Source organism: Musa acuminata, chromosome BXJ3-8 (genome assembly GCF_036884655.1).
Source record: "Musa acuminata AAA Group cultivar baxijiao chromosome BXJ3-8, Cavendish_Baxijiao_AAA, whole genome shotgun sequence".
In the NCBI taxonomy this organism is placed as follows: Eukaryota; Viridiplantae; Streptophyta; class Magnoliopsida; order Zingiberales; family Musaceae; genus Musa; species Musa acuminata.
In genome coordinates, this window is record NC_088356.1 from 24,296,606 (window position 1) to 24,314,354 (window position 17,749).

Genomic DNA, 17,749 nt, shown 5'->3' on the forward strand with positions numbered 1-17,749 from the left:
CCTCTCAATCCTAACTTAAACTACATGCCAACTACGATAATTAAGACATCAATATTGCAGATCATGTTCCGGTGCGTCAATCGCTTCTTCTGACGAGCTCCCGATGAACATCCGACGAACCCTCGACGATGCTTCGGCGGACTTCCGGTAAACTCCTGGAGTTGTAAAGATCCTCTTGGTGAGTTTCAACAAGCTTCTTTGGTAAGCTCTTGGACTTCTCGGATTGTTCCCTCAGAACCTCCGACGACCGTCCGAAATTCCGACGAACTCTCAAACCCCCAGCATGATCTTGGTCTTGACTCCGACTTAACACCTGCTGCATGTCTTACTGCCATTGTAGTTAATCCTGCAAACTTATCTCAACATATGGATTAGATAACCAAATGACAATTGACTTTATCATCAAAATCCGAGATTCAACATATTCAAGACAGCAAGTTCTACATCATGCTAGCTAGCAAATTAGAGATGTTCAAGAAAGCAACTCTTGCTTCCTGAAATATGCAAGTTGCAAGCTAGCAAATTTTTGCTTCCTTTGCAATGTTTGAGCTAGCAATTTTGCTTCCGTTGCAAAGTGCAAGTTAGTATGTTTTGCATCTTGAGATAGGCAAGATAGCACATTTGGTATGCAAATTTATAATATGCAAGCTATAAAATTTTACATATAAATTTTTTTTAAAATTTTACATCTTTTGAGATTGCAAGATGGACTATTTTACCTCTTTTTGAAATGTGTAACTTGGAAAACATTATTTTTCTTGATATTTGCAAGATAGCACTTCTTGCTTCCTTTTTTAGATTAGCAAGCTAGCAAGTTTGCCTTTTTTCGAATTGTGCAAGCTAGCAAATTTGCTTTCTAGCAAGATTTGCTTCCCCTTTATCATTGTCGAAAAGAAGGGAAGACCCTTTACATTAATTTTCAAATTATGATAAAGGTAAGTATCAATCTTATTTATACATCATTATATTTTTAAATTAAAATATGCGCATTTTCAAAAACCTTATATTTCATTTTTCATGCACGATACCAAATAAATCAATCATCATTATGAGCATATCATACATATTAAGCATTTATCCATATTTTGATCATGATACCAAACATTCATCATTTAGAGCATTCATGATACACATCATATGCATCACATATATCATCACAATAAAAAGCATAAGTATTGCATGCATCATTTCAAATCATAAATATTTCAAATCATGATGGTATTAATTTGTCAAATTGCATCCTACCATGCATAATCATAACTTTTCCCTCTTTTATCATTGTAAACAAGAAAGAATAAGGGAAGAACAAAATAGTATAAAATATTTCAATCATTTTAAGGCATACAAGCCATAAATATGATGACATCATGTCATGAAAAATGAGATATCTTGAATTACAAAAGACATGATTCATTTTATCAAATCTCTTTTTTTTATAAATAGCAAAAAATGTAGGTGTATAAAGAAGAGATCTTCAAAACAAATCTCAAGTAATAAATCTAAGAAATCAAGATCATGATTTGAATACAAATTCATTCAAATTCAAATTATCAAATTAAAATCATTTTCAAGAGATTCATAAAAAAATGATACAAATAAATTCATTAATCTTCTTTTTAGAAAAATTGATAAAGTAGGAAAAATAAATTTTTCAAGGAGAAACCTTTCTTATTTTTAGTTGTTTCAATTCATGTGATTTATTTCATTTATGCCAAATAAATAAATGCATCAATATTTAAAATTGAAAGTGCAAAATTTATTACATCAAAGATCAATAAGGCATAAATCACAAAAATCATCATGTATAGCTTTAAAATCTCATGCAATCGTGAATCATGGTATCAAAACATTTAATGTTTTTATTACATCATTATGCATCATTAAATATACAATATTTAACACTTACACTATTTCATATAAGCATGTCATTTTCATTTATGCCAAATCAAAACCTGCATCATTTTTAAACCCGAAAAAGTAACTTTCATTACGATAAAAACCGATAATCCATAAATCGCAAGAATCATCATACGTAATTTTGAAATATAAATTTATTAAGCATGATCTCAAATTACATTATTTCATCAAGCATGATTTCATATTTTCAATGAAAATTATTTTGTTTATTTATCATAAAATATGTATTTTTCATGATTATTTTTAAATTCATTAGAAAGGTAATCATGATCTAATTTTATTTTTGCATTTTCATTAAAGATACAATTCAAAAAAAAATTAATTTTCTTAATCTAAATTACAAATAAATCATGAGAAGCATTATGTAATTTCAAAATAAACTAAAGGCATTTTGATTACCTCATCGTCGAATGTCGTTAAGGCGTAGTTTTGTTGAATCTCATATTTTGATGATGAAACCAATCGATATGTCTTTATATTTTAATATGCGTTTTGAGTGACGCAGGATGCTTCGATCAGGATGAGACAATTAAAGCAGGAAGCATCATGTTGTGCCAAGGGAAAACATGTCAAAAGATTGGACGTCGGGCCGGTGGATCGGTCGACGTATCGACAGAAGGCTTTGGGCCATGGATTTGGGCATCGGGCCAACAAGAGCGGATATTGCCCCAAGGATATCGGAGTTGCGGAGTCAATTGACCGATTGGGTAATAGGCTGCAAGAGAGGACGATGCGCTAAAGAATCAGACGAAGCGTCGAGAGACCAATGACATGTCGGACAACTTGATTAATGCTTAGTATTAATTATCTAGATCGAAGTATATTTTTACATGTGCAGGATTAACTACGATAGCAAGGCATGAAGCAAAATGAAGTCCCAAAGTCAAGGACATGATCACGTTGGGAGTTCGAGAGTTCGTTGGAAGTTCTGGCGAAACCAACCGAGAAGTCATGGAGCTTGCCAGAGAAGCTTGTCAGAACTTGCCAAAAAGATCATCGTGAAGTCCAGGAGCTTGCCAGGAGTCTATTGAAACATTACCGAGAGATCATCGGAAGTTCACCGGAAGATAGCCTGAAGCTCACCGGAAGAATAGACATAGCGACTTATTTAGCTTAGCAAATGTCTTAGGATTTCGTAGTTAGCACATAATTGGGCTTGGATTTGGGCCAACCCAATTAGGGGCCAGCTAGGTGTTGGGATCAAAAGCACTAAGAGGGGGGGTGAATTAGTGTAGCGGAAAACTTTCGTCGATTAAAATGATGTTCATACGATGAAATCATTTTCGATGAAAACCGTTTCAGAAAGTTCTTCAACTTAAGAGTAAACAAAAGTATAGTTGATAGAAAGCAATAGAGGCAGTTTGCAGTTAAGATAAGGAGCAGAATGTAAATGCAAACCGAGATTTAGAGTGATTCGATCAATCTTGACCTACATCCACTTTTGGCTTTCTCCTCTGATGAGGTCACCGACGTCCACTAGAGGCTTCCTTCAATAGGCGAAGGCCAACCATCCTTTTACAGGTTTACTCCTTTTGCCGGGCTTAGGAGACAACCCTTACAGATTTCCACTCCTCTCTTGAATGATCAAAATTAGACAAAAAGAGGGAGAAGAATTTCTAGCCTTTTACAACACTTTTAAGCTCTCAAATTCTCAAAATAAATGTAAGGTTTCGGTTCCCTTTCATGCAGGAAATGGTGGGGTTTATATATGCCCCAACTGGTTTGAATTTGGAGCTCAAAAGTGTCATCTCTTGGATTTTCGGGGTTCTGGTGGTACCACAGCTAGAACTGGGTGGTACTACTGCCTAACACTGCTCGAAGACTGAGCTTAGGCGGTACCACCGCTTGACAGGGGCGGTACCTCCGCCTAACTTCGCTCGAAGACCGAGCTCAAGTGGTAGCACCGCTTGATAGGGGCGGTACCACCGCTTGACTTCGCTTGGAGACCGAGCTTAGGCGGTACCACCGCTTGACTTCGCTCAGAGACTGAGCTTCTGGGCGGTACCACTGCCGGCCAGGAAATCTGGGTTCGAATGCGCTGATCCATTCGACCCAATTTGGGTTTGTCAAGGGCCCAATTGGCCCCAGATTAAGTTAATGAGATAACCTCCCATTCCTAACTTAATCTTCATGCTAACTATGATATTTAAGACATTAATACTGCAACCGGTGCGTCAATCACTTCTTTTGGCGAGCTTCCGGTGAACTTCTGGTGAACATCCGACGAACCCTCGATGATGCTCCGGCGGACTTCTAGCAAACTCCTGGACTTGCGACGATCCTCTTGGCGAGTTCCGACGAGCTTCTTTGGCAAGCTCCTGGACTTCTCAGATTTGTTCCCATAGAACCTCCGATGACCATCCGGAGTTCCGTCGAACTCTCGAACCCCCAACGTGATCTTGGTCTTGACTCCAGCGTAACACCTGTTGTATGTCTTACTGCCATTATAGTTAATCCTATACACTTATCTCAACATATGGATTAGATAACCAAATGACAGTTGACTTCATCATCAAAATCCGAGATTTAATAATCTCCCCCTTTTTGATGATGACAATCAATTGATGACGGTGTTAACATTAACTCCCCCTATCTATATGCCATGCTTGAGATAAATCATTATTGAATTCAAAGCCTTTGAATTCAAGAGACATATTAATAAGTTAAGTTCATTTAACCTTATCAATACTCCCATCGTGATTCCTATCATGATGTATCTCTCTAAAAATGATGTCAAGGCTTGACATCCATTTTCACGTCTTACATTTCAAATATGAAAGATAGCAATCGTAGCAATTCATCATATGGTAAGATATCAACATGTAAAATTACGATGTAAGCTCTTGATATCTTAACATAATGCAAATATTTCAAGTATATAGCAATCATAGCATTTCATCACATGGCAAGATATCAATATTGTAAAATTACGATGTAAGCTCTTAATATCTTAATACAATGCAAACATTTCAAGTGTATAGCAATCATAGCATTTCATTACATGGCAAGATATCAACATTGGAAAATTGTAATGTAAGCTCTAGATATCTTTTTATTAATGTAAACATTTCATGTGTATAGCAATTCTATCATTAATTTACCACATATTTTAAGATATCAATATTATAAAATTATGATGCAAGCTTTTGATATCTTAACATAATACAAATATGGCAATCATAGTAATTATAGCAATTTTTTTTTATAAGTAAAAGTAAATTGATTTTGTGTAAAGTTTCTACAAATAGCTTTGTCTATACAAGTTATAGACGAAGCTAGGTAACTCGTAGAGTACTCATGCAGTAGTTATGACTACACATGTAGACTATAACTCTTAACTGTGGCCAACAAATAAAATTTAAAGTCCAGATATGCTAAGATTTCCTGTGGGTATAGCTTTTAACATCATGCCCAAGATCTTTAGCTAATAGCAAAATTAAATTTGATAAAAAAATCTTTTTCTCTTTGTGTAAGGTGCTCCATTTTGAGATCATTCTCCATACATGATCTTGAGTCTCTAATAATCTCTGTCAAGAGCTGAGCATTGTTTGTGTGTTGACACTCAAAGATTCTGCTACATCTTTCCTTCCATATCCGCCAAATAGCGCATCTGAATATAACCTTTGTCAATTGTGTAAGAGACCCTTTTCTTGAAAAACATTGCATGAGGTCACCTAATTCTTGATGCAAGTTTGGTTGCGGCATTCTATTGAGTTCGAATCGCTAGAGAATCTCCTTCCATATCCATTTAGTATATTCACAAGCAAAATAGAGATGGTCAACAGTTTCTTCTTATTGCATGTAAAGGGAGCATCGGTTAACATGATGGATACCTCTTCTTTTCATACTGTCTATTATAGGTAGTTTATTTAGAAGGGCCTGCCATGTACATAAGGAATGTCTCTGTGATCCCGGTCGATCCCATGTCCAACTGCTTGGGAGCCACTTGTTATTTTTTTGCATAATTTGATTCCATGCGGATGTGGCACTAAATTTGCCATTATCATGAAGCCAAATAGGTACATCTGAAGGGTTGTTCCTGATTGGAATAGCTGTGATAGTCGGCCAAAGTGATAACATTTAGGAGAAATAGGAGTAGGGAGACACCAGGTACCATTAGCAATGAACTCGGAAACCTTCCAATCTTTGGGAGCCCCAAGGTCTTTTCGTATTCTAACACCATATAATTGAAATATACTTTTCCCATTCACCCAAGGATCGTACCACATATTAGTATTAGTTCCAGTAGAGATTGCGTAAAAAATGTGTTTGATTAGCCAATCCTTGCCTTTAAAATTCCTTTCCAAGCTGCCGAGTGGTATGTTCTTGTTGAAATTTTCCAAATCGATTCCTTTGAAAGATACCTAGCAGAAACCCATTGTGACCAAAAGGAACATTTGTTTTGCAAAAGGTCCCACAATTGCTTTACCAAACATGCTTTATTCCAATCTCTAGTATTTCTCAGGGTTAGCCCCCCTTCATCTTTCGGTTTGTAGATGCTGTCCCAATTTACCATATGCATTGTCTTATCATTTGTGTCATTCCAGAAGAAGTTTATTAATAATCATTCAATATCTTAGAGAAGTCCAATAGGCAGAAGAAATGCATTAGACCAATATATAGAGAAAGAGTACAATACCGAACGGATAAGTTCAAGTCGTCCTGCTTTTGAAAGAAGCCTATTTTTCCAGGAGGAAATTATATTCTTTATTTTTTGTAGGATAGGCTGACAGTGGGTTTTGTGAATGCCAGTGGATATAAGTGGGAGACCAAGATATGTAACTGGCAGATTTCCCTCACTAACCTCTAGGGTATGTCCAATAACATCTTTGTCCTCAATGCAATGGCTCATGTAGACTTTACTTTTCGCATGATTTAACTGAAGGCCAGAAACTATACCAAAATCATTCAGAATAGTAGCCAGGTTTCTTACTGAAGTTAAATCATTCTGAAGAAAGATAAGAAGATCATTTGTAAAGATTATATGTGATATATGAATAGGGCCAGCATGGGGTACCATAATACTGCCATCAGAGACCGTATATTCCAACATATAGCTAAGTCCTTCCATTGCAATAGTAAAGAGATATGGAGAGAGTGGATCGCCTTGTCAGATGCCATTCTTGCTCCGAAAAAAACCAATAGGTGAGCCGTTGAAGAGTGTTGAAAACTTTAGAGTTTCTAAGCAACAATGAATCCAATTAACCCATTGTTGAGGGAAGTACATACCGTAGAGCATCTTATAGATAAAGTTCCTATTAACTGAGTCAAAGGCTTTTCGTAGATCAACTTTAAAATAGATTTTTGTCCATTTTTCTTTTGAGTGCATATCCTTGACCAAGTCATTAGCAAGCAGAATATTATGATGTATACTTCTCCCTTTGATGAAAGTGCTAGTCATAGGTGTCCAGCAAGCCAATCACGTGAGCGATGGCACGTGAGACTTGATACAGAATATTGTTACTTATTATATTTTGGCGTATATTACTTTATAACTATTGCATATGTGCATATATATATTGTGATGTCCTTGGATTTGTGCAATGGGAATTGGATCGTGATGAGATCACGATAATGAGATCGATTCACCTTTAAACACATATCCTAAATAATCCCGGTCATAGGTTACTCGAGAGGGACATCGTGATAACCGAATAGACTGGTGTGTTGTATACCCGTCCATATGATGGATGCAACTGGTCTCATAGCTGCTCGTGTAGGGACACTAGGGATACAGTACAGGTGCTCATTGGAGAATGAGTTCACTAATTGATCCGCTTACGGAATGCTGGATGGTTGATGATGCCTTATTGTCAGACAGCGATTCTGTAGTCCTAGTGGTATATCTGGTCCTTAGACTTGAGATACCAAGGATGTCCTGTATGAGTGCTCCACTCTTTGATACCTGACTTATAGGTTTGGCTGTCCCAGATCTAGTACAGCTGGTCATTGGGAGTAGTAGTCGACTTTACAAGGGCTATTGAGTGTCGATAGAGGATCATCCACCCTCGGCGTCATGAGAGGAATATCTCATGTGTTCTTGCTCAGACAAATCCCTAGCCAGGGTCATTCGGGTTGAGAGAGAAAGAGTTCTCCGGGAGAATCCGATTAGAGCGTGACTCGAGTAGAAACCGTATGGGTCTGACAACACCATGCTCGATATACGGTCTCTAGGATATTAGATGGATGAGGGACTATAGGTACACGGTAACTGAGGACAGACAGGTCTAATGGATTGGATTCCCCTGTATCGTTTGGGGACTACGGCGTAGTAGCCTAGCACGTCTGTAGTCGATGAGTCAAGTGAATTATTACAGAGATAATAATTCACTGAATTAGAAGGAGGTCTGACGGGTATGACTCACGGCCAGCTCGATATTGGGCCTAGAGGGTCACACACAAATAGTAGGCATTGCGATGAGTAGAGGTTCGGATATAAGATATCCGACGGAGCCCTTGTCTTATTGGATGCAGATCCAATACCCACTAGGGGAGGACCCATTAGGGTTTGACAGGGGACCTCTATAAATAGGAGGGATTCAGAGCCTCATAGGCTAGAGCCTTTGCTTGCCTTTCCTATTCCCCTCTCCCTCTCCACCTCAGAGCAGGCCTGGAGTTTTGAGGAGCGTTGTCGCAACCCTGCTGTGTGGATCACCGCTAGAGAGGAGGACGCTTGACCTCCTTCACCCTCGCCTAAGGATCTGTAACGAAACAGGGATATACGATCTCCTTAGGTAACACAATCTACTCCATACGCAGTTTTATATTTCGCGGATTTTGCGCACCAATCTTCACACGACGACGAACATCTTTTTGGGAATCGAGGATTTTGTTTTCTTGTTCTTCCGCTGCGCATATGATGTCGCCCCCATGATTTTCCCAACAGTGGTATCCGAGCCAGGTTGTTCGTGTGAATGATTGGTTTTGAACTGCGTGTGTTGTGTTTAGGTTGACGTCAAAATCGTTGAAGCAAAAACAAGGTAGGGCAGCAATAGTTGCTGCCCTCGATCGGCATGCTTGCAGCCACCTGCAGCGGCAGCCGCAGCCGCAGCCAGGCAGCACAGCGGTGGCGCTTGCGCAAGCACTGTGTCTGCAGCAGCCGGCCGGCGGTCTGCTTGCAGCAGGCTTGCGGCCGGCGGGGCTGGCAGCCCGCGGGTAGAGGCGCCTGCGGTCGCTGAGCCCGCGGGCAGAGGCGCCGCGGGGTAGCAGCGCAGGCTGAGGCACCGCAGGGCAGCGGCGCTTGTGGCCGCTGCTCCCACGGGCAAAAACCCCGCAGGGGCGGCCGCCAGCGAGGCAGCAACGCCTGCAGGCGCTGCCTCGCGGGCAGAACCGCCCGTGGGGGCGCCAACCTGCAGGGGCAGCACCGCCTGCGGGCGTTGCCCCGCCGGCAGAACTGCCCGCGGAGGCGGCGACGCCCGCGGGGGGGCCCACCTGCAGCGGCAGCGCCGCCAGCGGGCGTGCCGCCCGCAAGCGAGGGCAGCGCCCCGCCCCTCGCCGCACAGGCCGCCGCCAGCAGGGTGGCGGCGGCAGCGGCAGCAACAACGGGTAGTAGGGCATTAGGGTTTTCTGGGCAAAAGATAGTTTTGCCCTCTAGAATTTGAGAAATTCCAGTTTCTGTCTTTTGTCCAAATTATGAAAATACCCCTATAAATTCAGAAATTCCCTACATGTCCCTGATTTCAGAAAATATTAATTAATTAAAAAGTTTAGTTGATTATTATTTTTATTACTATCTAGTAGTCCTACATGATGATGATTATTTATACATGTGATGTATGATGTGTGGACGGATGATCATGGACCGTGTGATGTGTGTACTTGTGATTATTATTATTGAGGTCTGCGAGCCTCCATTATATTTCTCGTTTATTGTCGGGCCTGCGTGCCTATGATTAAGTTGTAATCACATGAGGAGGCGTAGCGGGAGCATGGATGCGATAGTGGGACTCACGAGACAGACGATCGTGATGCATCAAGATGTATCAAGATGTCGACGGAACCGACGAGGACGAGATGGACGATCATAGGGCATGGAGATGCACTGTTGCACACATAGATCTTGATGTGAGTGATTAGGCCTACTGGCTCGGGCCTAATCATATTAGGTTGTGGTCCATGATCATCTGGTGTGATTGCTTATACACATACTAGATATGTATATATATTTGCTTGCGATGTAGATATATATTAAATATGTATATGTGTGACATGTCATATTAGGAGACCAAATCATAGAAACATCTCTTGATAATATTAAGTCGGTAAACGTGAGGCAATTAGATTGACCCACATGGTCTTCCATCGTTATAAGTAGGAACCGATTCTCGGTGTAGGTTGAGTTGGTCGAGTCCCTCGAGACTCACTTATATCGTGATTCGCTATCTTGCTTACGACATAGAGATGTCACCGGTGACCTGAGGGCATGGTATACTTGGTCGAGTCCCTCGAGGGTATATCATCAAATCGGACTCATCTTGTAACGAAGGTGTTGACTTAACCGAGCATCATGGTTGGTTGAGTCCCTCGAGGCCATGGTGATTCGGAGGTCGAACAGGACGGGAATCACAAGGAGTTGTGATCGGCAAGAGTTGCCTACCTTTTAGGCTTAGTGTGATTGGTCGAGTCCCTCGAGGTTACACTAAGACGCTGATTGGATCCTGATCCCCACTAGAAGTCTGCCAGAGACTTCCGTTTCACGTGCTGAGGGTGTCGCATGACTCGTTAGTAAAATAGTGGAGCATATTAAGATAGAAGTCCATATCTTGATAGTTTATTTCTTGCAAAATCTGCATGTTATTCATTTCTGCTGCATCTTTTTTTTTTATAAAATGTCGCTTTCAAATCCCTTACGTGGCATACTTGATGTCAACCGCCTCACTGGTCCAAATTATACGGATTGGCTCCGTAACTTGAGAATTGTTCTCACAGCGGAGAAAATCGTGTACGTCCTTGATACAGTGATGCCTGCGCACGAAGAAGGGGCAAACGAGGATGAGATCGCTCGTTACGTGAAGTACATTGATGACTCCACTCTTGCTCAGTGCTATATGTTGGGCTCTATGACTCCTGAGTAACAGAGACAACATGAAAAGATGGATGCCAGATCCATTCTCTTACATGTCCGTAAATTGTTTGAGGAACAGGGAAGGACTCAGCGATATGAGATATCCAAAAGTCTCTTCCGTGCTAGGATGATTGAGGGGACACCGGTTTAGAACCATGTCCTAAAGATGATTGAGTGGATAGAGAAACTCATAGGTCTAGGAATGGTCCTAGAGGATAACTTGTGTGTGGATATTATGCTTCAGTCCCTACCAGATTCCTTTTCACAGTTCATAATGAATTTTAATATGAACAAGCTTGAGGTGACTCTCCCAGAGCTCCTCAATATGTTGAGGGAGGCAGAGAGTACTATTAAGAAAGAGAAGCCAGTTCTCTACACTGGTGAGACCAAAAAGAAAAGGAATGTAGAAAGGTCCCTTAAGAAGGGAAAGGGCAAGGACAAACCAGGTAAAGCAAAGGTTGCTAAGAAAGACCCAGCAAAGGACAAAGGTCAATGCTTCCACTGTGGTAAAGATGGGCACTGGAAGAGGAACTACAAATAGTACCTTACAGAAAGGGCGAAATAGAAGCTTGGAGAAGCTTCAGGTACATTCATGATCAATCTCCAATTGTCAGATTTTTGTGATAGTGCATTGGTATTGGATACCAGTATTGCTTATCACATCTACAATTTATTGTAAATTCTAGCAATGCCGAAGGGAGATTGATGAGAGGAATATTGCATAAAGGTTTGTTTATGCAAGACACTACTCTATATATCATGAATGTAAGTGTCTAAGAGGAAACGAGATGAGGTGAACAATGCATACCTGTGGCATTATAGGCTAGGTCACATCTATGAGGGAATGATTCAAAAGTTGCTAAATGATGGATATCTAGATCTATTCGACTATGTGTCATATACAACTTGCGAGCCTTGCCTTCGTGAAAAACTGACAAACTCTCCATTTAGTGGAATTTGAGAGAGAGCCACTGAGTTGTTGGAACTCATACATAGTGATGTATGTGGACCCATGTCAACTCATGCCATTGGTGGTTACTCCTACTTCATTACATTTACTGATGATTTCTCAAGGTATGGATATGTGTACTTAATGAAGTACAAGTCCGAGGCCTTTGAGAAATTAAGAGAGCATAAGAATGAGGTGGAGAACTATACTAGAAAGAGTATCAAAACTCTTCGATCAGATCGAGGAGGTGAGTACTTAAGTACAGAGTTTACTCAGTTCCTCAAGGACCATGGGATATTATCCCAATGGACACCTCCTTATACACCTCAGCTCAATGGTATCTCTGAAAGGAGAAATCGTACGTTATTAGATATGGTACGGTCCATGATGAGTTTCGCTGACCTACCCATCTCATTCTGGGGATATGCCCTAGAAACCACAGCTTACCTTCTGAACAGAGTTCCAACTAAGTCGGTAGTGTCTACACCATATGAGATATGGAAAGGGAAGAAGTCTGATCTTAAGGTTATTAAGATTTGGGGCTGCCCTACCCACGTTAAAAGACACAACCCCGATAAGTTAGAATCAAGGACAGAGCGATGCAAATTTGTGGGATACCCCAAGGAAACTTGTGGGTATTATTTCTATTATCTCGAGGACCAAAAGGTCTTTGTAGCTAAGAGAGCAGTATTCCTTGAGAAGGAAAAACATTCTTGGCAGAGACAGTGGGAGAATGATAGAGTTGAGCGAGGTTGGAGAACCAAGCTCAAGCACCACTCTACAGCCCGAGTCTGTTCAGGTACCTAATACACAAGTTTCAACTTTACGCAGGTCTGATAGAGTATCCCATCCTCCTGAGAGATATGTGGGACATATTAGAGGAGAGGATGTTGAGGATATTGATCCTCAGACCTACGAGGAGGCTATTATGAGTATAGACTCCGGGAAGTGGTAAGAAGCCATAAATTCTGAGATGGATTCTATGTACTCCAATAAGGTTTGGAACCTAGTTGATGCACCCGAAGGTATTGTACCCATCGGTTGCAAGTGGATCTTTAAGAAAAAGATCGGAGTAGATGGAAAGGTAGAGATCTAAAAAGCAAGGCTAGTGGTTAAGGGGTATCGTCAAAGGCAATGTGTTGACTACGATGAAACCTTCTCACCCGTAGCAATGCTAAAATCCATCAGAATTCTATTGGCTATTGCAGCACACTATGATTATGAGATCTGGCAGATGGATGTGAAAATCACATTCCTCAATGGGAACCTCGAGGAGGAGGTGTATATGATGCAACTTGAGGGATTCGTGTCTAAGAACTGCCCAGATAAGATGTGTAGGTTGCTTAGATCCATTTATGGACTAAAGCAAGCTTCCCGAAGTTGGAACATAAGATTTGATGAGGCAATCAGATCTTATGACTTCGTTAAGAACGAAGATGAGCCTTGTGTGTACAGGAAGGTAAGTGGGAGCATTATCACCTTTTTGGTGTTATATGTGGATGACATCCTCATCATTGGGAACGACGTAGGAATGCTATCCACAGTAAAGGCTTGGTTATCTAGACACTTCTCTATGAAGGACTTAAGGGAAGCATCCTATATCTTGGGGATTAGAATCTATATAGATAGATCCAAGTGGATGCTTGGCTTATCCCAATCCAGGTACATAGAAACCATTGTCAAAAGGTTTGGCATGAAAAATTTCGAGAGAGGTCTCATACCGATGAGATATAGGATATCGCTTTCTACGAGTATGTCCCCAAAGACTCTAGAAGAATGGGCGAACATGAATATGATACCTTATGCCTCAACAATAGGGTCTATCATGTATGCCATGCTATGTACTAGGCCTGATATAGCGCATGCTCTGAGTGTCACGAGCAGGTATCAGGCGGATCCAGGCTTGGAGCACTGGAAAGCAGTAAAGTGTATCCTTAAGTACTTGAGAAGGACTAAGGATCTTTTTCTAGTATATGGAGGTAATAGCCTTAAGGTTGAAGGCTACACTGACTCAAGTTTTCAGTCTGATGTCGATGATAGCAAGTCGAATTTAGGGTATGTGTACACCTTGAATGGAGGTGCAGTGTGCTGGAAGAGTTCCAAGTAAGATACCACTACTGACTCGACCACAGAAGCGGAGTACATTGCTGCATCAGATGCAGCAAAGGAGGGAGTCTGGGTGAAGAAGTTCATCACAGATTTGGGAGTCGTGCCGGGTAGCGAGGTGTCGATCTCCTTATATTGCGACAATAATGGGGCGATTACTCAAATAAGGGAACCGGGGTCTCATCAGAAGTGTTCTGAGGAGGTTCCAGCTTATCAGAGAGATCGTAACCCGAGGAGATGTAGCAGTGGAAAGAGTTCCATCCGAAGATAACATTGCAGATCCACTGACAAAGCCATTGTCTCAGATTGTCTTTAAGCGTCACATGGGTCTGATGGGGATCAGACAAATAGGTGATTGGCTTTAGGTCAAGTGGGAGATTGCTAGTCATAGGTGCCCAGCAAGCCAATCATGTGAGTGATGGCACGTGTGACTTGATACAGAATCTTTTTGCTTATTATATTTTGGCGTATATCACTTTATAACTATTACATATGTATATATTGTGATGTCCTTGGATTTGTGCAATGGGAATCAGATCGTGATGAGATTACGATAATGAGATAGATTCACCTTTAAACACATATCCTAAATAATCCCGATCATAGGTTACTCGAGAGGGACATCGTGATAACCGGATAGACTAGTGTGTTGTATACCTGTCCATATGATGGATGCAGCTGGTCTCATAGCTGCTCGTGTAAGGACACTAGGGATACAGTACAGGTGCTCATTAGAGAATGAGTTCACTGATTGATCCGCTTACGGAATGCTGGATGGTTGATGATGCCTTATTGTCAGAAAGCGATTCTGTAGTCCTAGTGGTATATCTGGTCCTTAGACTTGAGACACCAAGGATGTCCTGTATGAGTGCTCCACTCTTTGATACCTGACTTATAGGTTTGGCTATCCTAGATCTAGTACAGTTGGTCATTGGGAGTGGTAGTCGACCTTACGAGGGCTATTGAGTGTCAATAGAGGATCATCCACTCTCGGCATCATGAGAGGAATATCTTATGTGTTCTTGCTCAGACAAATCCCTGGCCAGGGTCATTCGGGTTAAGAGAGAAAGAGTTCTCCGGGAGAATCCGATTAGAGCGAGACTCGAGTAGAAACCGTATGGGTCTGACAACACCATGCTCGATATACGGTCTCTGAGATTTTAGATGGATGAGGGACTATAGGTATACGGTAACTGAGGACAGACAGGTCCAATGGATTGGATTCCTCTGCATCGTCTAGGGACTACGACGTAGTGGCCTAGTACGTCCGTAGTCGATGAGTCGAGTGAAGTATTACAGAGATAATAATTCACTGAGTTAGAAGGAGTTCTGACGAGTATGACTCACGGCCAGCTCGATATTGGGCCTAGAGGGTCACACACATATGGTAGGCATTGCGATGAGTAGAGGTTCGGATATGAGATATCCGACGGAGCCCTTGTCTTATTGGATGCAGATCCAATACCCACTAGGGGAGGACCCATTAGGGTTTGACAGGGGACCTCTATAAATAGGAGGGATTCAAAGCCTCATAGGTTAGAGCCTTTGCTTGCCTTTCCTATTCTCCTCTCCCTCTCCACCTCAAAGCAGGCCTGGAGTTTTGAGGAGCGTCGTCGCAACCCTGCTATGTGGATCACCGCTAGAGAGGAGGACGCTTGACCTCCTTCACCCTCTCCTAAGGAATTGTAAGGAAACAGGGATATACGATCTCCCTAGGTAACACAATCTACTCTATTCGCAGTTTTAAGTTTCACGGATTTTGCGCACCAATCTTCATACGACGACGAACATCTTTTTGGGAATCGGGGATTTTGTTTTCTTGTTCTGCCGCTGCGCATATGATGTCACCCCCAAGATTTCCTAATAGAAAGCAGCCTGATTTGGACTAATTATCTTGTGTATCACCTTTTGCAATCTATCTGCTAATAGTTTGGAGATGATCTTGTAAATAAAGTTACATAAAGATATGGGTCGATAGTTCTCTAGTGAATCAACCCCTGCATTCTTGGGAATTAAAGAAATAAAAGTGCAATTTATCTCTCTAAGAATATGTCCTGAGGAGAAAAAGTGTTGGCAAGCTTTAATCACATCATTACCAATAATAGACCATGTAATTTGGTAAAATTCAGCAGGAAATCCATCTAGACCAGGGCTTTTGTGCTTTGGTGACTTAAAGACAACTCTTACTATTTCGTCATCTGTAATTGGGGCATTGAGGATAGAAATGACACTTGAATCAAGCTTTCTAGTTGGCTCCACATGAATATTATTAGGTTGCCCCTCTTGGTTGAGTAAGGAATAAAAAAATTGCTCAGTGTATGCTTTAACCTCACCTAAATTCTCAATAAGATTGTTATCTTTGTCTTTGCATTTCCTGATGCGGTTAACGGCTCTTCGAGTAGCAATAGAAGCAGAAAAAAACTTAGTATTGGAATCCCCTAAAGTAAGCCAATGCTGTCGAGACTTTTGTTTTGCAAAACTTTCCTCCTGCTTTAAGGCTTGCATGAAGTTATTTCCAGCTTCTGTCTATTTGTCGATAAGATTCTCATCATGGGGCTGAAGTTGCAGCTCATGTTGCATTGCTATTAGTTCCTTTCTGCAAAATTAAACTCGGGTGATAATATTGCCAAAGGTATTTGTATTCCACTCCTTAAATGTTGCTTTGCAGGCTTTGAGTGTTTGACATAAGATGTAAGGGGGGATCCATGCACATTAACATTCTAAGCTGATCTGATAACATCAAGGAACTGAGGATGAGTACTCCACATGTTAAAGAATCTAAACGGTTTCTTGCCTTTTGGTGTTGCTTTATCTGCGTGTATGTACATTAAAGAATGATCAGAAAATAATGACGCATCATACTTAAGAAGTGAATCAGGGTAAACTATTAATCATTCTTGATTAATCAGACATCTATCGAGTCGAGCCATTATTTTTCTGTTAGCAGCACCTTGATTACTCCAAGAGAGCCAATTACCCACAGATTTCATATCAGTCAATGTAGTAGTATCTATGTAATCATTAAAACTTTGAAGCTGACTTTCTGAAAGCTATCTACCCGCCATTTTTTCATTTGTATACCGAACAATATTAAAGTTACCAAGAACAATCCAAGGTACATTAAGACAGCCATCTGCAATGTTAGTTAGATCAGACCATAGTGTATTTCTTTCTTGCATACTGTTTGAAGCATATATACCAGTGAAATTGAATTAACAGCCATTCTTTTTGTCCTCTACCTTAAGATGGATGGATTGATCAGTAGCAGAAATAAACCAAGCATTAATAGAGTTAGGATGCCATAAGACTCATATTCTACTAAAAGTTTCACTAGAGTCATTGGTAAACAGTTCTGCGTCCGGCCATATTAAATTCTTTTGAGCTTGAACGCGCGATTGTTTAATTTTCGTTTCCACTAGAATAACAATATCACATGCGGCGGACTTGATTATTCTGTTGAGCTCCCGACATTTCTCAAGCTTATTAAGTCCATGAACATTCCAGCATGTTATCTTCATCAGTAATAAACAAATGAAAAAGGTGGTAAGGTATTCATCCTACGACTTTGGATGGACTATACCATCCTTTTTCTTATCCTTTGGTTTTGTATTTTCCTCCCGCACAATATCCTTACCTTTTATGGCTTTATTCCTATATTTATCCACTTCATTTACAGCTTGCAGATGTTTAAACTTTAAAATACTTTAAATCAT